The sequence below is a fragment of the Stegodyphus dumicola genome, chromosome 6 (assembly GCF_044657685.1).
Source record: "Stegodyphus dumicola isolate Sdum_Otavi_A_Nest chromosome 6, ASM4465768v1".
Taxonomy (NCBI): Eukaryota; Metazoa; Arthropoda; class Arachnida; order Araneae; family Eresidae; genus Stegodyphus; species Stegodyphus dumicola.
This window is the reverse complement of record NC_140773.1, coordinates 177908550-177935983: the sequence shown is the minus strand read 5'-3', so window position 1 is coordinate 177935983 and position 27434 is coordinate 177908550.

Sequence of the window (27434 nt, the reverse complement as noted above, 5' to 3'; positions counted from 1 at the left end):
AATTTACCGTAATTCTGCTGTATATTATCGTATACGATACTAATGTGTACAGTAATAACAGTGTCGTATATAGTATTAATAAAAATACTATAAAAGAAATACTTTTCATGAAAACGTTGCTTAAGCAATGATACATTTATAAACCCGAACTGGTCACAAGTATTTTGTTTATGAGCCGTAGTGGACAGAACAGTGCTTAAACGATACTATTTGCTGTTCTGAAATAAAGGGTGCAGATTTGACTATTGTGTAAGATATGGTTATTGCATTATCTTAATTTCTTTCATTTTTGCTAGTGTAATATCGGTTGTTCCTTGTAGTGTACTCTAAAAAGCATTCTTGGAGAAGAGGCGGCCTAAGTGGCCAATGAATTCCATCATTCCCATTGACACTCAATAAGTAACTATTTGACTATTAAGGGGGGAAAGGCTATTCTGCGATACCCAATTATCAGAGAAAGTCAATATTAAGAAATATTTGACTGTTGTACTTTTCCATGCTATCATCCTTGTCTAGCTTTATGTGCATTTTATAACTTATAAGCCATTACTTTTTGTAATTTTATAATTCATTTTGGCGTATTTGCGGATAAACTGTAAACTATTTGCCAATAAATTTGCGGATAACTGTAAATATGCGTATTGGATCAGTGGATACTATGAGGGATATTATATTTATAATTTTCTTTTTATGTTTACAGGTGTTTACAGCACTTTATTTTAATAGATATTAGCATCCAAATATATCATCACTATTAATTTAATTAAAATTTCAAAGGTAATTAAGATAATCTCTTAATTACTTCTCTAATTTGGTCAACAATTAGTGCAATTTTAAATCGACATTTCAAGTTTGCGTGCAGTCGTTGCAGGAATTTCAAGTAACAGACAGTTAGTTATCAGAAATAATTAATGCGCGTGTACCTCTCTGAAGAAAAAATTTTAAAAAATTGTAAGATACTAAAAAACATTTTGGAAAATTTTACACACATTCAAAATTATTCGTCGCAAAATACAGTTAGACATTGCAACGTCTTTGCGTTGCTACGCTACCAACATAATACCAGAAAGAAATGTAAAGAAATCGCACACATAAAATATCTGTGTTTGAAGATGTACTCGATGTTAATGTTAATGGAACGCTTTGAAATCGTTGAGTTTGTTATTCAAAAATTAGTTAAAGTTTTTCAAATTATGAAATAGATAATAAAGCAAATACAAGATTCCAAATTTGGGCTTCCAGATGCCTATATTTGAGTGCAGAATAACGTTATTCAGAATTTGATGCCTCTAGGTACCGTTCTTTTTCACAGTGCGAGAAACATACATACATTCATGCAGATTCTTCACTATTTAATTTTTTTAAATATAATAATTTAAATATATTTGGCGGCAACAATTTGAAAAGTGATTCAGACTTTATAGGGAACCAACGCAAAATGCTAAAGCGAAACTAATAGCCCTTCTGTGCTAACGCCTTTTGGGCTAATTAAGATCTCTCAACTCCAGAATAAGAATATAAATATTTTATTAAAAATTATGTTATGGTTTAATTTTTATAATCTTTTTTAAATAAATTCCAGAAGAAAGCACTTAGACCTTTTTTTTAATTTTTTCGGAACGAAATTTTAATGCACCATAGAGATTCTAATGAAGATATAATGTTAGGGCCTTATTATAATAAGTATTCTGAGAAATCTTTCACATTCGAAATACTTTTATTACCGATTGTTAATTCTTTTTAACATATCGTAATTTATCTCATTGAATTTTCAGATAGATTTCAGGTAGTTTCAGATAGATACAGATAAATTCTTTTATACTTGAAGTTTAGAGATATTATACAAGGATAGCAAGAAGAAATTAAACCTTTAATCATGACCAAAAAATACGATTTAAAAATTTTTGAGAACTAATTTGTAGGAATTATTTTAGTTATTTAATAGTTTAATTTTGAAACCCTTTCCTTTAAATTTTTGTTTTCCATCTACAATTCCCTGCCAATATGAGATTTCAGTATCGCATTTTATGTAAATGAAGTACAACAAGTATTTAATGGGAAGTTCAGTCACTTCCGTAGATGATGTCAGAAGTTCTCAGTAGAGCGTGTTCTGGCTTCGGCCCACGTCTTTGTTTTAAGCCTACCTTACTATCTTCAGCCGTAGTCTTGCGTGCCTATTAGTATTCGCCTGTGAGGTTTAAATACGGCCCAACTGCAATAGTTATTTTTGTACAGCTTCGGCTAAAATTATCTTAAATTAAACGCCAAAGTGGAGGCTTTTCTGTAAGCCCGAGAAAGACCGTCTGTAGTATTTCTTTGAATAAATAAAAGGGTATTTAACCCTTCTTTGGACTTACATTTTATAGTTGCAAGAACAACAGCGAATAGTCACTAGACACTTCACTAAAGTTCTAGCAGCCAAGGACACCTAAATTAACTAGAACTTTATAAATTATTTTATATATTATAATTTAGGATACTTGGTGTTTCCTGTAAAAAGGCAATATAAAACAAAAGATAATGTGAGAGGCAATAAGAAAACCCTTAAGAAGCATATTTTATTCTGGTAATAGAAATTAAAAGATTTTTTTTATTTTACATTTGAAATTTACATTGCAAAACAACCTTTTTGTTTGTAGTAATTTTATATTCTTTTTTCCAAATTAATTTACTAATTTATATGACTGGCAATATCATACGTACTTGCGTAAAGTCACATCCGTCAGATTTATTAATTCTATAGTAATCCTGTTTCATTTTTAGTTTACAGGCAGAAAGTATTTCGATTTCGTCTTGTTTATTTGCGAAATTAAGTATGAAACCCCATCCTTGGAGCTATTAAAACTTCATCTGAAAATGTGCTTGCTAGCTCCACGTTTATAACTTGTTAAAATGTATTACATAACGCAAGGCTCACGAAGTATAAATCCTGGACCACAAGGTAATCAGTTGTATAAAGGATTCAATGGATTTTTAATCTTTAATCGATATTACTAATGGATGTTTCTTATATGGTTATGTTCTGAAAATTTAGAGAGATCTATTTCCTTTAAGAAATTTATCATTTCTTTGATTTATATAAATTCCATATCTTCAGACTTTCAATTCTTTATAGGATAATTACATTCTAGAGTAAGATTTAAGAAATTTTCCAGAATTATTTTCAAAAAATTCTTCATAATTTTACTTGAAAAAAATAAAACAGAGTTCTATAGAATTAACAAATCTGACGGATGTGACTTTATGCAAGTACGTAAAAGTTTTAAATATTCGCTTCTCTCTGAATCTGTTTTTCTTATTTCAGTCCACTTGTGAAAACGACAAAAAACGGAAGCTAAGAAATCTGAATAATTAGTAACATACCTGCCGCTTAGAATCGAAGGCAATATCTTTGAAACACTATATGCATGAACTGGCCTTCACACAGGAAGAGCACTTTAAAAGAATCTTTTCAGTTATTTTCATTCGAATGAGAGCAGTTTGTCAACTTTAATAGCATTAATTTTGCCATTCCTAAATTATTAAACGTATATATATAGATATTGATATCGGTTCATAAATATTTTGATGCTATAACGTTACTTGTACATGCGTGCTCAAAATAATGATATTTACATTCCCTACATAGTTTCTCGCAGAATTAGGGAATTCTTTTTAAACTGTCTTTTTCTAATTCACAAAGCTGCGAAAAACATTTAAAGAATTAGTCTTGAGATTACCTTGATTGGCACTTCAATCTATTACTAATTTCTTTCTTCTCACTCGAATGCTGCTTTGGACATTTAATGAACTTTCCTTGCAGTTACATTGATTCACATTTCAATCTATTCTTCTTAATTAAATTACATTTGACGCCCTTAATTTAGACTATGATATAACTGGACTTTCTTTACACGTACGAAGAGGAATCAGACGGAATCGAATTAATTTAAAGCATTTTTAGGGAATAATCGAGTGTAATTTCTACATATGGTCTCGAAGCGCTATATCTTAAAAAAATAACTTTTCTTTTATATCTGTAGATATTTCCGAAAGCGAAACTGCAAGAATGATATATCAAATTTTATCTTCTATTACCAGTTATTATGATTTCTCCTGTCATTAGATTTGTATCAGAGTTTCATTTTTCAATGAGCTCTCCATAGCTCTTTTGATGAAACGGAATGTTCCCAACAAAACTGTGGAATTCAATAAAGTGGAGCATACATTTTCCTCAATACTAATGCAAAATTTATGTGTACCTTGATTTGATACTATCCGTTCGGTTCCAGGCCAGCGTAACAAAGTAAACATTGCATTAAATCTGTTTTAAATCAGTATAATTTTGATTTATAAAGCAATAAGATCATTTCGATTTCTTAACAATTTATATGAGTGTTGCAGCAGCAGTTTTAAATCTTCAAAAATTTTTCCTTTGAATTTCAAATTCAAATACTATTTGACGTAAATATTTAATTTCCAGTTTTTTCCGACTTTTCATTTTGTTTATATTTAATTCTTCTGAACTTCTTTTATTTAAAGGAAGAAATACAAGACTTTTCTTCTTATCTGCAACAAATGCACGAGTCGTAGTTTGGATACAGCATTAAAAATTTTGAATTATTGCCAAAATTAAGATTCTAAACCTTAGTTAAGCAAAGGTGTGAAATTTAAGAAAGGCTAATGTAATAGAAGAAAAGAGAAAATTAGGAAGTTGTTAGTTTTAACAATAGGCAAGAGAAAAATATCTTTTTGAAAACCTTTTTAATAAGTGCATGCCATTAAGTATAGAACCCATAGTGACTGTCATATCACTCTACTTTCGAGATAATAACGGTGAAAATGTTTGAAATATAATGATTAATACAAGAATCTGGCTTACGGAAAGAAACCTAGCAAAACTTGTTTTTCAAAATGGCGCAGATTTCCTAGTTAGACGCAGGATTGGTCTTAAACTTCGGTTCCTGTGAAGATACAATGTATGCGAAATACGATAAAGAAGCTATGGAATACGATGCTAGAATTTTTTCATTTATTTTTATTTATTTATGTTTTCAGTGTTTTCTTGTTAATTGTAAACATTAAATTTCTGGAATTAAAATGGGAAGCGAATAACGAAAATTCTGCCGAAAAAGTATTTCTAAATGTGTTTCATCACATAAAACAAGAAATTTTATATAAATGAATCATTTTGAATAATCGCCAGTTCTCCAAAAATGTGGCTATTTTCTTTAATTTGAACGAACATAGCCATCAGCTAAGACATTCATAATTTAGAAGAGTTGCTATTTTGCAATTTTGTAAAGCCTATTAGAATATTGTAAAACGAATACTCATGGAATATTTCTCTACCTTAAAAATCGGATTTTATTCAAATGAATCTTTTGAAATGAAGTCATAAATAAAGACACTAGTTTATTATTATTACATCTTCATCGTAAAATTTGAAACTTTTGTTTTTAACACTTTAATAAACTCTTTCAAAGTATATCAGCTTCACACTAACGAATCTGAATGTTTCGAAGTAACGAATCTGAATGTTTCGAAGTCACGAATCTGCATGTTTCGAAGTAACGAATCTGTATGTTTGGTTATTTTCATTTATACCAGTATTTTATTATATATTTCAGTATTTTACAGTATTCTGTGAAACGAATATATGTGAATTGAAAATATAACTCGAATTCTTTTTCAAAACCAAGAATTAGCTTAAACATTTAAATACTTTTCGCAAAGTAGCAATTTAACAGATTCTTAACTTTTGCGTAGAATCACTCACTACACCAAAAGTCGGTTACTTTATTGTTAATGTAATGGTCTTGGAATTAATCTAACAAATTTAAAGTTTGAGATATTAAATTTATAATTTGATGCTTTTAAAACCAGAGTCACTTCCTGACATTCTAAAGTTGATGCTATTCTTCCAGACAAGGCAACTCTTATTACCAAAATATCAATGTACTAATTATTCAAGAACAAAATGGTAGGAACAAATGAAATTTTTAAGATACTCCTTTTAAAGTTGATACTTTAAAAGGAGTGACCTAGATGAATGACCTAAAATTTATGAAATTCTATTTTTTTCTGCTATTTATTACAGTATATTTACTGAAGGTGTATATTTTATCTTGAAATTGGCTGCATTTACGATATAGCGGAAGAATGTCAAACATCAACTTTTCCAATGCCAATTTAAATAAAAATGTTCAGTTGAAAGACAAAAATTCAAACTGCATAGAAATATTTCTGCCGGTATGACTTTCAAAACACATTTTATGTGTTAAAATATCATAATTTGCTACGCATAATTCAAATTGTTTTAAATCAATCATGGATAGTATTATTTTAGATAGTAGTTTGTACCTTGCCTTGGATAGAAATTATTCTTTGTCAGCGAAATTCTAGAAATTCTTTTCTGTGATATGTTATTTAAAACTGCGTAATTCAGAAGATCAAACATATCTATTTGTAATTGAAAAGTTTTATTTAAATAATAATTTTCTCATTAATTCGTTTTTATTCTTTTCAGTTATTTTGTCAGGTTTCATCAGATTTCAAATGAAGTGGTATTTATATACTGCATGTAATTATTATTTAGTTAGCTTGTATTGGAAGCACTTAGTAGATTATTTATCGAGTAATTCAATCCAACCCCGACAGTTGTTTAGTAAGCTGCAGGTTTAGTGAGTAACTACTAGTTTATGAAGAATTTGCATCTATATTTTAAGAGGTTGTATTAAGTTATATATTTACGAGTTAAAAGATTTCTAGTATATTTGAAACTGTTTGTTGTCTACATTAAATATTTGATTTTGGTTTTACTCTCAGCAAGTAGCGTTGTATTGCTTTTTTTAAGTCTGAAGTTTGATTTTATATAAAGTCTATAAGTTGCAACAATAAACATTTCATTTGCAGTGTATAAATAAGTTATTATTTCGAAGCCACTATGCAAATCTTTTCAGTTATGATAGAAATATTTCACTTGAACAAAATAAATTATAATAGGTAATAGGTATTAGTTAAGAAACCAACCTTGTGCAGCTGTTTGGTCCTAATTTTAACGAATGTTACAATGGATTAGCATAATTTCATTATTATAAATTAAATTATTGAAATGATTCAAATTAATTATCTTTGAAAGAAAGTTATTAAAATCAATAAACTTAAACAATCTCACCTTCTTTGGTAATATAAACTAGATGACCACTTTGGAAGACTTAAGCGATTTTTCGCTGTCTTGGAATTTGCAACAGAGATCTGGAAAGGATGTAAAAGACCCTTTTATTAAAATCAACAGATTGCCAGAAGGTACTGGCTGGTTCTCTAAGCGTAACTCAAAAGTAAAGAATTTAACTAAGTAAATTATAAGTTATCCCCAAAGGCTACACAGGCGCGGAAGTTGGCTTAAATCTAATATTGGCGCCGTTAGCCTAATGGCAAGAATAACCCAACGCCGCAGATAAACTATGAAGATGTTCAACTAGTAGTAGCGCGACCTTCAGCAAGCGGAACACGCTGTGATTCTACAGTCTAAAATTTTATTTTAAATACTATCTCTTTCTACCTTATTCGAATAAGCGCGAAATGGAAATTAGCATTCTGACAGGAAACGGCAAGCGAGAAGGACAGTAAAGATAATTAACATAAAATAACTGGTTAGTGAAATCACATAAATTCTTTTAGTGTTCAAAACAATGCTATAAATATGATTCCCAATCATCAATCAAAAGCAGGTATTACGCATGTATTAGGATCGATTTCGTATTGAAGACTATTTCTCTGTACCAGGGGTGGCTAGATCTAATATTAGTAACAACCGCATGTTGGAATTCAAGCAGTAAAAGTATTATACTACAACAGAAACACTTCTTTGGGTAATTTAACAAAAATATTGCATTCTATAATAAAATAGGTTAATTAATATAAATGTATATAAATAATTTTTGTTACTGTTGTACTTCATTCAGGAAAATATATTCTTATATACAAATTTTTACATTTGTACAGTATACTACACATTGCTTTCCTGATTATAACTGACAATCATTAGCAGCTGAGTTTAATATGAATAAAGTGGAAAGACAACATTATTGTGCTACAAGAAGTAATATTCTCATTCCAATGAAAAATAATGCAGTGATTTAAAAAAGTGAATTAGCGAACTGCCTTTACTTTTGACTTCAAAAACCTGAGATGAAACAGAGCGTTGTGCGAATAAATTACAAATCTATACAAGCCATTTTCTTTGAAAGTAGTGGTATAAGTCCATTTTTGACAAAAAATTAATTAATGATCACAAAGAATGCAATCTCCTATAAGCTTTTTATCTATAAACAGTTCCCGAAAAATCTTTCAAAATTGTCATAATTTTGTCACTATAAATTTACGTATTTAATGAAATTGCAAATATAATTACTTTGAGAGTGGCGTAAGTTCACTCTCCGGAAAGACATAGTATTTAGTTCAAAAATCATACTACATAAAAATAAATTAGATACATGACGTACATACATAAAAATTACATTACATGACGGATCACCTTATATTCTTCCAATACATCATGATTATTTTCAAAAACTTTCTCATAATGATAAAAGTTAAAAATGGCACGTATTATTATAAAGTTGAAATTAAAGTAATTTAAATGGCATTACCTGAAGAAATATTGAAATAGAGCCTTTTTATATTTTCATATTTAATAAAAATTTCGTAAAAATTTTGATTTGATTCATTTGAAATCTCATATTTAATAGTTCATAAATGTATGATTTTTCATATTGTGCTGACTGTGAAATTGGACGTATTTCATATTGTGTTGACTGTGAAATTGAGGTCATCGAACGTATAAATTTCTTTTACTAATATGTTAAAATAATCCCATTGTAAATTTAAATCAATTTAATATTTAAAACACATAAAATGAGCGTATTAACATTTTTCTCATTGGCGAGCACTTAGTCGACTTCGGCTTGGCCACTACTAATGCCGGAAGTTGTGGACGCTTTATTACGGAAGCAGCTAATAAGTGAGCCACCGTTACTTCCTATGAAGAGACGGACAATTATGACCGTGCCTTCTACGGGATTCGAACCCGGTACCTTCGGCAACGCAGTAGGAATGTACTAACATATACCAATATTTTCGAAACCATTCAGATATAAACCCTTAAATATCTCTATGTAATATAAAGTGGACCTAATGACTTTCAAAGAAAATGGCTGATATGTGATAACTATTTAAAATAACAATTTTTGCATATACATTTGTAGTTTAACTACAAATATATGACAGTTTATTTTTTCTATGTAAGGAAAGAAAGAATCAACGTATGGAAATTAGACGTAACCTTAAATCCTTAAATAATAATAAATAATTAAAACATTACTTCATTGAATATATACTATATTTAGTAATGTTATAAGGCATTTCTCCCGCCTTTTTGGCATGCCTTCGTGGTGTGGTGGTCTGCACGCTGGGGGCGTATTCTAGAGCTCCGTTGTTCGATTCCCGGCGAAGGCGCTGCATATTTTTCGTCTTTCCTGCTTTCAAAAAAAACCTTTTGTCTCTACAAGGTATGATATACATTATCTATACATACAGTCCATTGTGTATTTATCATTTTTTCTGTCCTGATAGCCCTTACCTAGTAGTTTCGTCACAATAATTAAGTCACAGTAGAAACGAATAGTTTGATATTAAACTAAATTACTATACGTACAAATATTATTAAAAAAATAAAATTGCGGAGCCGGCAGTAGTACGATTTCTGTTTCAAGTTGGAATCATATTTAAAAAATAGAACTATCCTTTATTACGATGGTAGTTACATTTGAGGGTCAAACCACCGCACTCATTTCGTGATTCCTAGTTTAGCTATGGTTGCAGTATAATATAAAATCCCCAGAAGTAGTGGGTATATAATCTATTCAGCTTTGCCAGATGGGATGCCATATAGCAACGCAGAAGGGTAGTGTGCCTTTTGTTAGCACGACTCGGTTTAATGGAGCAAATTCCAAACCGCTTTCGAGCAAGGCAAATAATTAAATGAGAAATGCGAGGATGATCTTTCTCAGGCTTAGGTCACGGCCATTCATTATGGACAAATACTGCTTGTCCGGGGAAACAAATTACGGCTAATGACAATTTTATGTAAGCCAGCACAAATTTCCTTTGCATTCCTTTGAAGAGCTGGAATAAGTTTTCTCTCAAAACGGACTAAACATATTAAATAATTTCGTAATTATGCCATATTTAGTTCTGTTTTAGTTAAGAGACACTTACAATACATAAGGGGTCATCACCATCAAATGGAATTAATTATGCATATATTTTTCTGCCTCATTCAGTACTAGTGAGAAAATAATTTATTCCAAAGTGGCTGTGGCTTCAAAAATAAAAACGAAAATAAATTAGTCTTTGTAAAAGACGCCCAGAACATGATATATGCAGCAGAGCTCCATTTATCAAGAGTACAGAAGTCATTTCTTATCTGGGTATCTGAAGAACCAGGATAATTAGTTTGTTATTTTTTCCCTCTAAATAAATTTGTATTTTTGCAAATTTGCAAGAAAGATGATTTTTGCATTTATTTTATCTTATTTCAATAAATTTATTTATTTATTTCCATGGAAGATATAACAAAATTAAAATATTAAACCTTTTTTTTCTAAAAATTAAGTTATTTTACTTCCTTAAACATACACGCAAAAGGCTAATTATCATTCATTAACTATTGCGTCTTTTCGACTGCTTCTGGTTGCTTACTTGAATTTAGATACTGGTTGTTTTATGTTTTCCTTACTCTACTGTTTATGTCAATTAGCTTGTTTAGTAAACCAAAGATTACAGTTTGAATTATAAGAAAAAGAATAAAATATAACGGAAAACAATGGGTCAAAGAATAAAGGTCTATCTCTCTCGTTCAGTTTGGATGATTAATGAAGTTCCACTTGCGCTTTTCGTATTTATAAAGCACGACATAAGATAAAAAATATGAAAGCAAACTTCTAAACTTAATTGGCTATAACCTCTTTTAGCTTTTATTTAATTTAGGGACTTCCTCTCTCTGTATTAAAAATAGAGCTATAAGTCTAAACTGCGCCTTTCAAATTAATCGCGCGATTGCGCGATACTACGTAACGTTTAATGCAGATACCTCTTGTCCTATCAAAATAATTGCAAACCGAAATTTTTCTAACTCGAACTGATTAAACTGATTAAAGGTGGATCCCTTACATGACAACCTCTTTTTACCATTAACGGAAATAGTATTAAAATAGTCAAAAGCTTAAAATACCTTGGAGTCATTTTTGACAATAAATTAAACCATAGTCTGGATCTTAAAAAACGCACATATACGTATAATAGCTAAAAGTCTATGCAAGGACGAAATTGGAGCACAATTCCATATCTTCAAAAATCCTTTATACCACAGTCGCGGAAAAAATAGTCACATATGCTGCAGCTATTTGGGCTCAGCCTATGCAAAGACGTAAAATCAGGCATCTCCAAAGTATTCAAAGACCATTCATTTTAAATATACCGAAAGCCTATCGCACTACCTCTAACAGTCCTTGAAGGCTTAGTACTACTCCACATAAAAGTGGAACAAGAAGCAATAGCACAAATTGTTTTACTCCTACGTATGCCAGCAACATTTCATGATAATAGCTTTTCTCCAGCTAACTTTGAAGAAAAAAAATCAATCAATATGATACGAATCCCGCACTCCATAGTATTGGCATCTCCATAAATCTTACATAAATACCTGAAAGCATATATAATATTACCGTTTACACAGATGGCTACAAACTAGATGAAAATGCTGGTTGTGCATGCATTGTTCTCCACAATAATCATCGCATCCATGAATGGAAAGGACATCTACACCCCAACGACAGTGTTTTTCAAGGCGAAGCTTCCGCAATAAAACATTCACTTCTCCATATCGATCACAATAGCCTGAAATTCACCATTATAAAAACAGATAGTATATAGTAGACTTATGGAGAGGATGCAATATGGTAGTATGCCACATTGGATACTCTCCATAAGTCTCCTATAATTAAATCCATACAAACAAGCCTCCGATATAATAAACAACTACGTACCCGACTCTCATGGATAAAAGCACACTCTAGAAACATTGGCAATGAGTCGGCTGATTCTCTTGCTAAGAAAACTGCCCGAAATATTAATGCCGATATTCTCCAAATACCCTGGCCAATAAGCATGGCATTTCTCATACTGACCATTGCTGCTGTGGCGAAATAGGTATTCCAGAACACTCTATTGCTGCTTGTACACTAACTGAAAACTCCCACATGCCAATTCCAACTTCCCATACTCAAGCTCTCTGTAAATTCATGATCCGCCAAAAACTACTTGCAAATTCAGTTTCCAAAATTATGCAAAAGTTATTAGACCTTGGCTTATACTTCTGTCAAACATAATATCTTATGATAACTTTATCATCGTAATATTGAATACAGGAGTGGTGTATTCTTTAATCAAGTGCTGGAAGTTCAAGCATAACACAGCACTACTACATCATCTTGATTTTATAATTTTACAAATATTCCAAGTGATTTCATGGAATCTACCATAATTTGAACTTTTCATGGAATCTGCAATAATTTGAACAGTATGATTAACTACAATTTATTTAAACTTTAGATCTATTTATAATTTAGAAACTTCAATTTTTTTTATGTGTCTGAACTCTTTATTACAACGACCTGAACTACGTATATGAAGTATTTGAACTATATACACAAACATTTTGAAATATGAACTATATTTACACAAGAACTATTTGAACTGTATATTTTCAAAATCTGAAAATTTGAACTATATATATGAATTACATAAACATAATACTTTATTGACCGACTTTTATCTATAGATTTTGTACCATATCTATAGGTTATAGACTGTAGACTTTGTTGGAACTATAAACTGCACTTCATTACTACTATTTCTTTCGTCGCATATTAAGTTCAAAATTCTGTACATATTTTAAGGAGTTATGGCATATAATATCTTTAAAATTTTTGTATTACATTCAAAATTCTGTACATTTATTATTATGCTATTTTATACATTATGTTCCAAATTTTTACACTATTACATTTTAAACTATGTATCATTCCAAATTATGTATCTATCTTGTTAATATCAATAAACGGCTGGGGTCAAGTAGTGGGGAGACGGTGCTAAACCAATTCACCAAATGGTTAAGGTGGGGTGCCCGTCTTCTCCGTTCCTAAATGAAACCTTTTGCTCCTTCTCTTCTTCCTTTGAAATGTGGCGTTCACTTTTCGCTTACGCTTTCATCCTGGCAAGACGCTGCTGCATGCGTAATGCTCGCTTCTATCGCTGTACGCTTGCTTCTATGCTATTATATGCTCGCTTCTATCGCCATATTATCAAAAATGTAAATGTTCTGGAAGTAGGCACGATTGGAGTGCCAAGTGAAATGTGGCCACAGATATGAATTTTAATAAAAAAGGAAATTAATCCGGCTCGACTAGCTGCTCTTTAATATGGATAAAGTATCTGCGCTAAACAACATTGCTACCCTTCTATGTCTCAGTGTTCTTACATCAGTGCATCCAAAACTGTGCTATCATTACATATATATATATATATGTAATATATAACAAAATATGATAGCTGCTTCAAAATATAATTGATGACCTCAAAATTAACATTCTAAATTTGATGATATACCCCTAAATTCATCTCTTCTCACAGGTTCCAGAGTTTTCTATCTTACGTAACGTTTTAATTCAGATACCTCTTGTCCAATCAAATTAATTCTAAACCAAAACTGTGAACTGAAACTTCCCCACTCCCAGCCTTCTTCCTATGAAAGTACTATAACCTTTCCTTTTTACTGCATAGCTTTCCTGCTGGCAAGACGTTTTTTCATCCATGCTGCTGCCGCTTACTTGCTTAAGATGACTTCGTACTTCAAAATGGGAGTTATTCTATTCAAATATTATTAAGAAGTATCTTATCTGAAAAAGGATTATCTGATATGCATGGACAAAATAAAGATTGTGATTTTTCAAGATATGTTGTGCTAATTTGCGTCATCATGTTTTCCACTCTGCCACCTTCTAACCACAGTTTCATTACATATATATATATATATATATATATATATATATATATTATTATTATTATTTTATACATATATATATATATATAATTATTATTATTATTTTATACATATATATATATTAAATTATTTTATACATATATATATATATATACATATATTTATGTGTGTGTGTATAAAATAATTTATTTACTAATGGATTATTCAGTATATTATCTCCTTTGAAAAAGGTAGTAGAATTTTAGTGGAATGAACTAACTTATTTAAAAATGAATCTTTAAAACCTTTTATAAAAAGAGACATCAAATATGAATCATGAATAAATTTAAAATGGAAATAATTATATTTGTATATCGTAATGTTCTAACACACATATTGTGACATAGAAATGGTCTTTTCTGAAACGACCTGTGGAATTTTTTTATATTACAATATTTTCTATATTTCATTCAAACTGACAAGTTTTGTAAAGTTTCCACGAGCAGTTTCTTTTTAAATTAACACTTAAAATTTTTAACGTTAATTGAATCTGGTATATTTTAAAAAATAACGCTTATTAAACTTTCTCCTCTCGTCTTTTATAATCAGAAATTTATTCTTAATTCAGATGATTCTGTTGTACGTTATCGTATTTTTTGTACATTAATGTGTTTATAATCTTAGTATAATTCAGGGTAAGTATGTAAACTTCAGTGTATCTTAATGTCATTCAATGTACGTATGTAGCTTATAACTACCTATTGTCAGATGAACAATGGTAAAAAACAATTGCATATACGCACTGCTCTTTGGTCACTTGTGCCGACACTTGACTTCCCTAGCAGTACAATTCAGTAGTAGTAGACCTGGGCCAAAACCGACTAAGTATGCTAAATAAACGGTGCCCACGTCCTCCGTCAATTCATCTAAATAATGTTCAAACTTTTTTTCTAATTTATTTTTAAATTGTTCATTTTTATATAAGTTTTATAAATGTTTCGAAAAACATTTTTAATAACCTATAAAAATTTGCACTTTATTTTAAAGTAGTTATTTTTAGGCATATATCCAAAACATTATGGTTTTTATTCAGTAATTGCTGATATAAATTTAATTGTTAATAATATTAGGCGATAATTTCATAACTGGCATAAAATTAAAAGCGATAAAAATGCCACATCTGAGCATCATTTTGGTTCGTGTCTCGATACTTAAATTTATTTTTCGTATCTCTTTATTTCCAGTGAAATTTAACGAACTGATTTTTAACAGAGTAATAATATTGAATGTTTTAATATAAAAGGCATAAGATTTACAATTTTTGTTACCTTAAAACTATATTAACTTTTTAAGAAAGTTATTTAAGAAAATATGATAAGAATTGAAGTTTTAAAATAGAGCTCTTTTTTTTTCACTTTTGTTAATTACATTTTATCTATGAATTGCCTTTGTTACAGATTGCTATTTTTTTCCGTTTGCATTTTTTTCACGGATACTTTAAATGAACACGGTTTTTATTTTGTCTCATTTTCACTTAACTGCATTTATGTTTTACTGAAATTAGTTGTTATTATTTACTAAAAGGATAAACGTAAATTTAAAAGGAAATAAAATAGCTTTCTTATTTACATAAAATCTATAATTTTGGATGTGGAAAATGTCCGCTTATCAAATTTCATGCTTTAATAAACTTCGGCTATTTAAACATGTAAATATCAGACAAATTATTTACTTATGTTATTTGAAACTATGCCAAATTTTTGCGGATACAGAGCAAAAAATAGTTAATGTATCTTTGGAAAACTTACCTTTAACTCCAATGGTGAAAACTCATGTTCAAGTGGTTTGATCCTACGAAACCGCAAATAAAATTATAATTTTTGAAAATACTTTTCAAATAAGCAATCACTAATGTAAAGTAAACATTAATAATTCTATTTTATGATAAAATATGCTCATACTCGTATGAGAAAATACGTGATTATCAATAATATTCTAAGCAATTATTACTTATTTGAAGAAGTGTCCGTATTATTAGATTAACATGGTAATGATGTTCTGAGTGCAATTATTGTGGCGAATTGTATCTCCTTGATTGAGAATTTGATTTTTCCAAGTGGAAAATTAAAATATCCCTCAAGAAAATGAAACATGCTGAAATGTGTTTTATCATGTTTCCAGTTGCTACAACCATATGCAAGTTTTTTCATTGATTTCGTGCTAGGAATACACCTAAAAACAAATGAACATTAGCCACGATAATAAATAAATAAAGAAAGAAATATAGTTTAAAAGTACTTTTTTCCCTTATCTTTGTATTTTTTATCCATAAAATACAAGGAATCTGAATTCCTGTTACCGGTTTTGAAAATGTATGCTGATGAAGCAATCGAAATAAACGAAACGAAACCTTGTTTCGGTACGAGTAGGACCTCATTATTTGCCTCGGCCTATTAGGTAAAAAATAGAACAATTTCAGTGTAAATTTTCTGACGAATCACCATTAGTAAACTTAAAATTTACATAATTTAGAATAATGCAATGCCCTCTGTTACGTGGACAGTTTGAATAATTAAAAATAGACAGCTATTATCTATTGTCTTGCATAATCAGTTGGAAGAAAATAATGAAGTTTTATGAAAACCTGTGACCTATACACAGTGGGAAGACGGTAATCGAAAACACATACATATACTAAAGTCTATGAGGAAGCATATTATCAAAACGTTATCTACAGCAAAGTTAAATTAATAATTTGTAATAATTATTAAAAAAGCTTGTAAAATATTGAATTTGGTTATGGTATTCTTCCTCTTACAGGTCGTGGATAATCATTTTGGAATTCGTAATTAGTTTAAAACTTAAGATTCAAAATTCTTAATCAAATATTAATTTAACATTTATGATCATAACAAGTTAGCTTATAAATTTAGTAGTATGATTAACATATGAAAACTCTACATGTGATTTTCTATATGTAAAAGAATCGGAAGAAGTTTGAGTAGTAGCTCTGTTTAAAGTATAATTTCTTTGATTGAATATTCCCACAAAATCTCATGTAACATGAAGAGCAAGAAAAATAATAAATTACTGAAATGCTTCTTTTTTTAATTCACATGTGGGTGTCGAAATCCCTAGCGCCGAGCCGTGAACTGTTGCGTTAAGAAAGTGACTCATTAAAAAATTAATTTATATAAACTATCGATTTCAGTATTTCTAATCATAATCCTTTTATTCTGCAACCGAAATTAAATCTAAAGGTAACGATGAAATTTCTGCCAACATATATATTGCAAGCCTCTTTCTGAGTACATTTATGTTATGAAATAAAAATGATTGATATTTTATATAAATGCAAATGTTTAATTGTTTGCGAGATGAAATTCTTACAATTGTTGAGAATATCCATGTAGATTCTTTTTAGGGTAGCTTTTATTATTAAAACCAGGTTTTATTGTTGCTCCAAAATTCGATATATTAACATAAATAATTTTTTTACATGTCCGCATTAACTTTAAGAATATTTAAATTTAATCATACGAAAATTAATTTTTCATGAATAACGTTTATTGGCTTCTTTTTCTTTAATTCATTATTTGCAATTTTAAATAGAAAAGTATGAAGAGGAAGTAAATGAAAGTTATTGCAGGAATTAATGTGAAGTCGAAATAAATACATATCATTGTTTTTTCATTTAAAATGGTGCATACGAACAGTGATTAATATCACTGTAGAAGCGCACACTCATCGGCCATATTATTCATAACAGACAGATTATATCAATAATTAAATATTTAACTATTTCTTCATTAAATTATATTTTTAACATGTAATTCCACACAAATCGAATGGTGAGTTCAAGAATCAAATGCCAGAGAAGAGAGGAAATTTTAATTAGATGAAACTGCTTTACTTCGCGATGTTTTCTCTGTGATTAATATCACTGTAGAAGCGCACACTCATCGGCCATATTATTCATAACAGACAGATTATATCAATAATTAAATATTTAACTATTTCTTCATTAAATTATATTTTTAACATGTAATTCCACACAAATCGAATGGTGAGTTCAAGAATCAAATGCCAGAGAAGAGAGGAAATTTTAATTAGATGAAACTGCTTTACTTCGCGATGTTTTCTCTGCTTAATCATTCTTCTAACGGAAAAATATCTTTTACAGGCGCAAGACTATTAAGGAATGATTGCACTAGTGTTTGCATTCTAGGATTCTTACTACTCATACCAACTGAACTGTACTCAGGAGCTGGTTGACTTTGTATTTAATAACAAAGATTATCATCAGAAAGATATTTACTTTATTATATATTTATTAATCATTTTGTTGCTGTAGAGGAACGATCTGGCTCCAAAACATTTTAAATTCTCAATCACAAAGCTGTAAGATCTGTTACAGCAAGTACACAAAAGAAAAGAATACTCAATTCAAATTACGTAGGTCGAGAATATAACGCGCTAGCAGCGCCTCCTGTCGGCAACTCTTAATCACTACTGAACATACTCCCGACCTTGAAACCTTACGGGTTTCAAAATATTACAATTAGTATACACTGTTTTAAAGCACAATATAATAACAAACAATTGTAAGCAATAGCAATACAATGGTTAAATTTTTAAAATACACATTAAATCATAGATGCAATATAAACACTGGAAAGAAACACATTACAATATACAATACATAAATCTAATTGCAATTCACAGGAAGAACACAAATGTCTCTCACATTTCTTTTTAAAATTTTACCACCAGGTAATATTATGTTAATCACTTGAACCTTTTTATCTTTTCCAAAAATTATTTCTGCAATTCTACCTGTTAACCATTTTGTACTGGGCATATGCTCATCCTTGACTAATACAAGAGAACCCACCTTAACATTATTTTTAGCAAACATCCATTTACTACGTTGTTGAAGGTTATTTAAATAGTCTCTCTTCCATAACTTCCAAATTTGTTGACTATATTTCGTTATTTTTTGCCACTTTGAGAGCCTATTTTCTGGTATCTCAATAAGTTGGGGTTCAGCTATTGAAGCTAAAGGCCTCCCTATGAGAAAATGTCCGGGGGATAAGGTTTCAAAATTATCAAACTCTGATGATAAGGGAGTAAGAGGTCTGGAATTTAATACGCTTTCAATTTCCAGAATTACAGTGAGAAATTCTTCAAGAAACAGATGAGCATTGCCAATAATTCGTTTCAAATGAAACTTAAAAGATTTCACCCCGGCTTCCCAAAGGCCGCCGAAGTTTGGTGATTTAGGAGGGATAAACTTCCACTCAATGTTTTCACTTAGCAGGTATTTAGTCAGTGTTGCATCTGGGTGTTTAACCAATTTATGCAATTTTCTGAGCTCAATGCTTGCACCCACATAATTCTTTGCATTGCCACTGAATAATTTTGCACATTTACCCCTGCGACTAAAAAATCGTTTCAAACAAGCTATAAAGGCATCTGAAGTAAGATCAGAGACAAAATCTAAATGGATGGCTTTGGTGCTTAAGCATACAAATATGCACACATACACTTTGTTCAGTTTTCCCTTAACGATGATTTTTAAATTTAATGTGGAATGGTCCACAAAAATCAGCTCCAACATTACTAAATGGGTAAGAAGGTGTTACTCGTTCTTTGGACAGATCACCCATTATCTGACTCTCAAAAACAGGTTTGTTTTTAAAACAAGTTATACACCGAAAAACAACTTTACGACAAACATTTCTGCCATTTAAGACCCAAAATTTACGTCGAACATGATACAATAATGCATTTGAACCAACATGCAAATACTTTAAATGATAATATCTCAAAATTATTAAAGTTAATGGATGCTTATCTGGCAGAACAATTGGATTTTTCTCATATGTACTGAGGTCAGAATGTTTCAGTCTGCCTCCAACCCTTAGAACATTGTCTTTATCTAAAAACAGTTTAAAGATTTTACCTTGCTGTTGCTGGGCACTGAGGCAGCTCTCTCAAGATGTTTTATTTCATCTACAAACTCACCTTGTTGGATTGACCTAAATAAATAGATTTCTGCTCTTCTCAACTCGCTAAATGTAAGGTGACCTGTAAGCTTTTCATTTCTTACATTATTGATAAATCTAAATACATAGCACATAACATTGTAAGGATCTTAAGTTTTACTAACGTTTATTTTATTTTAAATCTTTACTATCACTTCTTATTTTCTACTTCCGGCCAGAATTATAAGCGTTAAAGTTTTTATGCAAAGTTTGTCTGGCGAACGCCAAGTATTTAAGTTGTGGCTTTTTGCCAAGCGAGAAAGAGGAAGCAGTTAGTCGAAGCAGGCCGCTTACCTTAGAAGTTTACTCAGTTGCTGGTTGCCGTCCAGGCCAGAGGTTTTAATCCTCTTGATAATTTTTAAACGTATTGTAGTGTTCACAGTTCTCTGTACTACATACGCTTCCTGCTAATATAAGGCCAATCTTCCACGTTTATTATTTTAAAGTTAAATTAGAGTTTAGTTTTATTTTTATACTTTTACGTTTTGACCCCAAGTAGCGGGTCTGTGTATTCCGAAGTACGGAAGTTATTGTAAATAGAGAAAAATAAAGGGTTTTGTATACCCTTCTTGTGTATCCTGTCTACTTCCCACAGTTTTGAACATAGCTTTAGTAAGCTCTCTGTTCCGAGTCAGGTCCTTGCATGTTCCCGAAGAAGGTTAGACGGAACATTGAACCTGATAGTGGTGCCCAACGAAGAAGAATGACCATGGCCGAGTTTCAAGAAGAACCTGTGCTGCCTGCAGAAGCGGCTCAGAATCCAGAAATGCCAGCTGCCGCCCTGGAAGGATTTGGTTATATCGTCCAGACCATGCGCGCTTCGATGAAACCAGAAGCAACATTTAATGGAAACTCACCGGTAACCAGTTTTTTGGAAAAATTGGATGACCACTTCATGCTCTACCCCGTGCACGAATTTCAAAAAGTTACCTTAGCTACCAGCACTTTAAGGGGCCAAGCACTTAACTGGTTCAAATGTATAGGCAGAAGTCTCTTGGGTCAAGCAGGAAGTCCCACCTATACTTACGAGAATTTCAAGACTGCCCTACTAAAAGCCTTCCCTGTTGTAAGGGATCGTGCGAAATTAGAAACGGAACTTTTTAGTATATATCAACAAAGAATCGAAAACCTCTCAAGCTTTATTTTAAAGAAAAATTCACGTCTTCAAACTCTTGTATGGAAACCGTCCGGATCCTGAGATAATTCAAGTGATTTTGCCGAGGTTACTGCCCCAAGTGCAAGACTTTATTGAATTAAGAAATCCGACTACGCTGGAAAAGTTATTTGAGCTAGCAATCCAGTTTGAAAGTAGAAGAACGGCGGACGTTGAAAGAAGACGCCAATATCAACAGCGAAAACAATTTGGTGCGCCAAGACTACAGCAAACTCAAGCACACGGTTACGGAAGCAAAGCGAATCAGTGGGCAAGGAAACCCGAACATTCAAAAACAGCCGGCGAACGTCGACAGTTCAATAGCAATCCAGGATAAAAGTCTCAAGGCCAGTGGAAAAAGAAGGAAAGCACGGAAACGAAAAAGGATTTAAACTAAAACGGATTTCTGCTGACCAGAGGGTGCGGAAATCCGAAGGCCAAGAAAACCCCTCTTCCTTCAAGTTAAATACAGTAATGGTGAAAAATTTGACTCTTCCGAAGATTGAAGTGTTGGTGAATAATATCCCAGCCACCGCACTCCTGGATACAGGCGCGCAGTGTTCCTGTGTGGCAGAAGTTTTTTTTAGGAAGTATTTTCGGAAATACCGCATATATAATTCGGATAATACGACAGTGTTAGCGGCGCAAGGAGAACTATGTAAGTGTATAGGTAAAGTACCGCTATATGTCCGTATCAAGGACGAACAAGTAAAGGTGATGCTTTTTATAGTAAAGAATCTGCAAGCACATATAATCTTAGGAATAGATTTTCTTTCAGACGCACAAGCAACGCTGGATTTTAATGAAGCGTCCCTTAAGCTGACAATGAAACCAGCTCGTGCAGAAAAGGCTGAACCGCCGATGTTAAATCTTGACCACCTGCCTAATGACGAGCAAGGAAGAATCCGACAAGTGGTAAGTGAATTTGCTTCGTTATTTAGTGATATTCCAGGATTTACTCAGGTTACTAACCATAGTATTGACACCGGAGATTCAATGCCAGTTCGCCACAAAGCATACCGGTATGATAAGAATAAGGAAAAAATTATAGAACGGCATATCACCGATATGCTACGTAAAAAGATCATAACGCCTATCTCAAGTAGTTATGCTAGCCCGGTGGTTTTATGTAAGAAAAGTAATAACTATCCTTTGACACATCCAAAAAGGTGGAGATTCGCAATTGATTACCGTAAATTAAACTCCATAACTAAATATCCGATATATCCGTTACCTATTATTGAGGAGATTCTAAGGAACATAAAATCCACCAAATATATGACGACTTTAGACTTAACGACTGGTTATTTTCAAATAGGGGTTAGGCCAGAGGACGTGCCTAAGACTGCTTTTATAACCACGTCTGGCACTTATGCATTTTTGCGTATGCCGTTTGGCCTTTCAGGGGCACCGGCAACATTTCAGCGATGTATGGACATTGTGTTAAGACCTGTTCTTGGAAAGTCCACATTTATCTATTTAGACGATATCATTATTACTAGTGATAATCTCGACCAACATGTACAGGATTTAAGACAGGTGTTTTCTTTATTAAATGAGGCCGGTCTAAAAGTTAATGTCGAAAAGTGCAAATTTGCAGCCCCTGAATTAAAATATTTAGGTTACAAAATATCTCAGAAAGGAATAGAGACAGACGAATCAAAAATAATTGCTGTACAAAAGTATCCGACTCCAAACACGGCGAAGAAGCTCTCTTCTTTTCTAGGACTTTGTTCATATTATAGGTCCTTTATAAAAGATTTTGCAGCTATCGCTGAGCCATTGTTAACATTAAAAAGGAAAAAGGCAGGATTCTCGTGGACGGCCGAAGCCAATAGTGCTTTCGAAAAATTAAAACAAGCATTAACGCAAACCCCTGTGTTGAAATTTCCTGAAAAGGATGAGAATTTAGAAATTTCAGCGGATGCTTCGGATTATGCGGTAGGAGCGGTACTTTCGCAAAATCAGCAGCCCGTGCCATATTTTAGCTGAACTTTAAATCAAACACAAAGAAACTATTCCGCGACCGAGAGAGAGGCACTTGCAGTTCTGTTAGCAGTGCAAAAGTTCCGAGTCTATTTTGGAAAGGCGCCAATAACAGTGTACTCTGATCATGCGGCGGTAACTAGATTGTACTCAGGGAAAAACTTATCCCCAAGGTTAATAAGATGGGCACTCAAGCTACAAGAATATAATCTGGTAATCAAGCATACCCCCGGAAAGGAAAATATCGTTGCAGATGCCCTATCAAGAATTAAAATAGATGAACAAAGTAATACTGTAAAGGTGGCAATGCTCACAGCATGTACAATAAATTCCCGAGAAACTGTAATAACCGAACTGGGTAAAGATCCTGAGTTTGGAAGCATTTATGAGTATTTAAAGGATCCTGAAAATTTTAGCCACCAAGATATTGTGGCGATAAGAAATAGGGCGGCCCATTACGAACTAATAGATGGTCTATTATTTTATACAAAAACTACGAATTCCAACAGCGAATTTCGACCTGTTATCCCAGCTAGTCTTAGATTAAATATCCTGCAGGAGCTCCATGACAGCCCTTTAGCTTCTCATGCTGGTATTCGAAAAACTATCCAACGCGTACGCGAGGCAGTCTATTTTCCTGAACTGCAAAAGTTAACAAGGGCGTATGTCCAGTCCTGCCCAACATGTCAAGCAGTTAATTATATTAATTTCCGGCCGGCCGGGTTTCTAAATAGTATTAAATCCGAATTTCCAAATGAAATAATTGGCATCGATTTATTGGGCCCTTTCCCAAAAAGTCAGTTAAATAAAAGTCGCTATCTCCTTGTTATGGTTGATCATTTTAGTAAATGGACCGAAATTGTTCCCTTAAAACGAGCCTCCGCGAAATTAGTTACTGATTCTATTTTAAATAAATATATTTTAAAATACGGGGCGCCCCTAAAAGTTATATCGGATAATGGTCCTCAATTTGTAAGTAATGTATTTGAAGACATGTGCCAAAAACTGGGCATACGTCATTTAAAAATGGTCCCGTATCGGCCGCAATCAAATATAGCGGAACGCGTCAATAGAAATATAGTGAAAATTATCCGTAGTTATGTAAAAAATTTTCACAAAAGCTGGGATAACTATGTCAATGAATTTGCTTTCGCGCTTAGGACCGCAAAACATGATACAACGGGCAAAACTCCTGCTGAGTTATTTTTAGGCAGAAAGATTATAACGCCGTTAGATGAATTATTTTATGTGCAACAAAGAGCCCCAGAATTTAAAGTGGGTGATATAGAAACACTAATTAAGGAAGCAAAGAAGAATACGGAAGTAGCACAAAGAAAACAGAAGCTCTATTATGATTTGAAACGACGGGGAGTAACTTATAAAGTAGGGGATGAAGTTTTAAAAATTAAGCAATCACTTTCTTCAGCACCAGAAGATAAAACTGCCAAATTTTTTCCACGATTTGAAGGACCATATGTTATAGAAAAAATAACTCACGCTGTAGTAGTGTTAAAAGCCAGAAATGGTGAAACCTGCTCCGCAAACATTGATCAAATCAAACCCTACTATGATCGTAATAAAATGCAAATATTTTCAGATCTTTTGCAGGATCCGGCACGGCAGACACCGCAGGCACAAGCTCCAGAGGTGGGAAATCGACAAGGGCAAGCCATTAAGAGGCAGGAGCAAGTGAAAAGAAAGTTTCCCCGCGGAAAAATTGAAGGTAACAAGAAAAAGGAACCGTTCCACCGTCCAGAAAAGAGAGTTCACGAACACCCCCAGAATGAAGAAGGGAGAAGGACGACGTATGCAAAGAGAACCAGGAGAAAGGACGGCAACTATAACCCGGCTCTAAAACGGAAGATCTACTCATCCGACAGGACTCTCCGCAGCAAATGTCGCCGAACTGCGGAAGGGCCACCAGCGACGGAGGAAAAGTTACAAGGAAAATTTGAACGGCCAGCAACGAGGTCCAAGCAGGAACGCGAAAGAAGTTTCCCGGTTCCGCCAAGACCAGCTGCCATCAAACGGCCAAGACCACAAGCTGAGGCGAAAAAGAAGGTATTCAAGGGTGACAGAAGTGGAGAAAAAAGAAAGTTTCTAGAGGAAGGCACTGAAGGGCGAGCCCGTACAAGAAGGAGGATAAATCAAACAACTATCTGCACTACCTTTAAGGACTGGGCCCAGAAAAGAATGTCCGAATATCACAAAGATAAGTAAAATTTTATGTTACTTTGCAAACTTAAGTTAATCTTTCATTCTTACTGCAAGTGGCAGATTTCAAGAAGTTTTACCTCATGCGAGGTTTACCTTTATCGCCAAAAGGGCGAGAAATGAGTTGTTACCGATTTTGGTATTATGTTTTTGAATTACTCGCGCGTAAAACTAAAGTTGATGTATAATAGCGTTGTGTAAAGACTTAAATAGTGTAAAACGTTATTGTATAAATATTATTTAAAACATTCTGGCAAGAAAGAAATTTTAGTCTGAAAGACTTTTTGAAATGTATTATTTCAATGTAGAAAGAATTGGCACTTGCTTTGAAAAGAATAGAAGTTAACAATGTACTACTAATGTATCTTTTCAAATGTATAAAATTAACGGCATGTTAATATGTTCTTATATACAATGTGAACTGTTATTTTAAATGTTAAGAAATACCGTGATATGGTAAAAGTGAAAGTAATGTTAAAATTTTTTTTTTATTCGTGTGACTGTAAAAAGACTAAATCATGGTGAATATGTGTTAAAGGTTGAATGATGTAGTTAGGCTCTCTGACGCTACACTTCAGAGTTAGCCACTTTTAGAATAGTACCTCAGGGTTTAGAGTTGAAATTAGGGTGTGTTAAGAGTTCTCGTTATGTTGAATTTTAACACGTTAGTGTTTTGATTGTAGGAGGAAGTGTTGAACACGTAGACAGAAACACATTCGTGTTTGGTGTTCTTTTACAACACATGTCAGAGAGCACGGGGAGAGATAATTAAAATAGTCATGAATGAAATAAGAATGTTAAAGAGCAGTATAATTGTATATGTTACTTGCCATTTCATTGTGTAACATTTCATTAAACTAGTTTTCCTTCCAGATCTCTGGAAGGAACCAGATTTGAATAAAAGCTCCTGTTTAGATGCAGTACAGATGAAAAACATTGTGTGTCCTGGGAGCTGCTATTGTAAAAACAAATTTCTTTCTTTTAAATTTCTAGTTTCTAGCGAAACATGTTTGTAAAAGATTGGCCTCGCGTTAGATTCTAGAGCTAAAAGTTTTCAACAAGGTCGTTTTAGACCTCAGTTTCAAACTAATTAACTCTGGCGGGAAGTATGTAAGGATCTTAAGTTTTACTAACATTTATTTTATTTTAAATCTTTACTATCACTTCTTATTTTCTACTTCCGGCCAGAATTATAAGCGTTAAAGTTTTTATGCAAAGTTTGTCTGGCGAACGTCAAGTATTTAAGTTGTGGCTTTTTGCCAAGCGAGAGAGAGGAAGCAGTTAGTCGAAGCAGGCCGCTTACCTTAGAAGTTTACTCAGTTGCTGGTTGCCGTCCAGGCCAGAGGTTTTAATCCTTTTGATAATTTTTAAACGTATTGTAGTGCTCACAGTTCTCTGTACTACATACGCTTCCTGCTAATATAAGGCCAATCTTCCATGTTTATTATTTTAAAGTTAAATTAGAGTTTAGTTTTATTTTTATACTTTTACGTTTTGACCCCAAGTAGCGGGTCTGTGTATTCCGAAGTACGGAAGTTATTGTAAATAGAGAAAAATAAAGGGTTTTGTATACCCTTCTTGTGTATCCTGTCTACTTCCCACAGTTTTGAACATAGCTTTAGTAAGCTCTCTGTTCCGAGTCAGGTCCTTGCATGTTCCCGAAGAAGGTTAGACGGAACATTGAACCTGATAACATGAACAATAGTTAAATAATTATTACTCAAGGAAAGAATATCATCAACTATAGAACTATGATTTAAAACAGTAAAGGCAATAGGAGAATGATCATTAGAGTCATCAGTTTTCTTTAGTTCATCAGAAAATTCATCTAATGAAATTAGAATGTCATTATTGTCTACCGGAACATCAGTCTTTTCTCTCAAAAATTGGGGTCCATGCCACCAAATGTCACTGTTCAATAAAATGTCAGCACTGACTCCCCTGCTGAGGA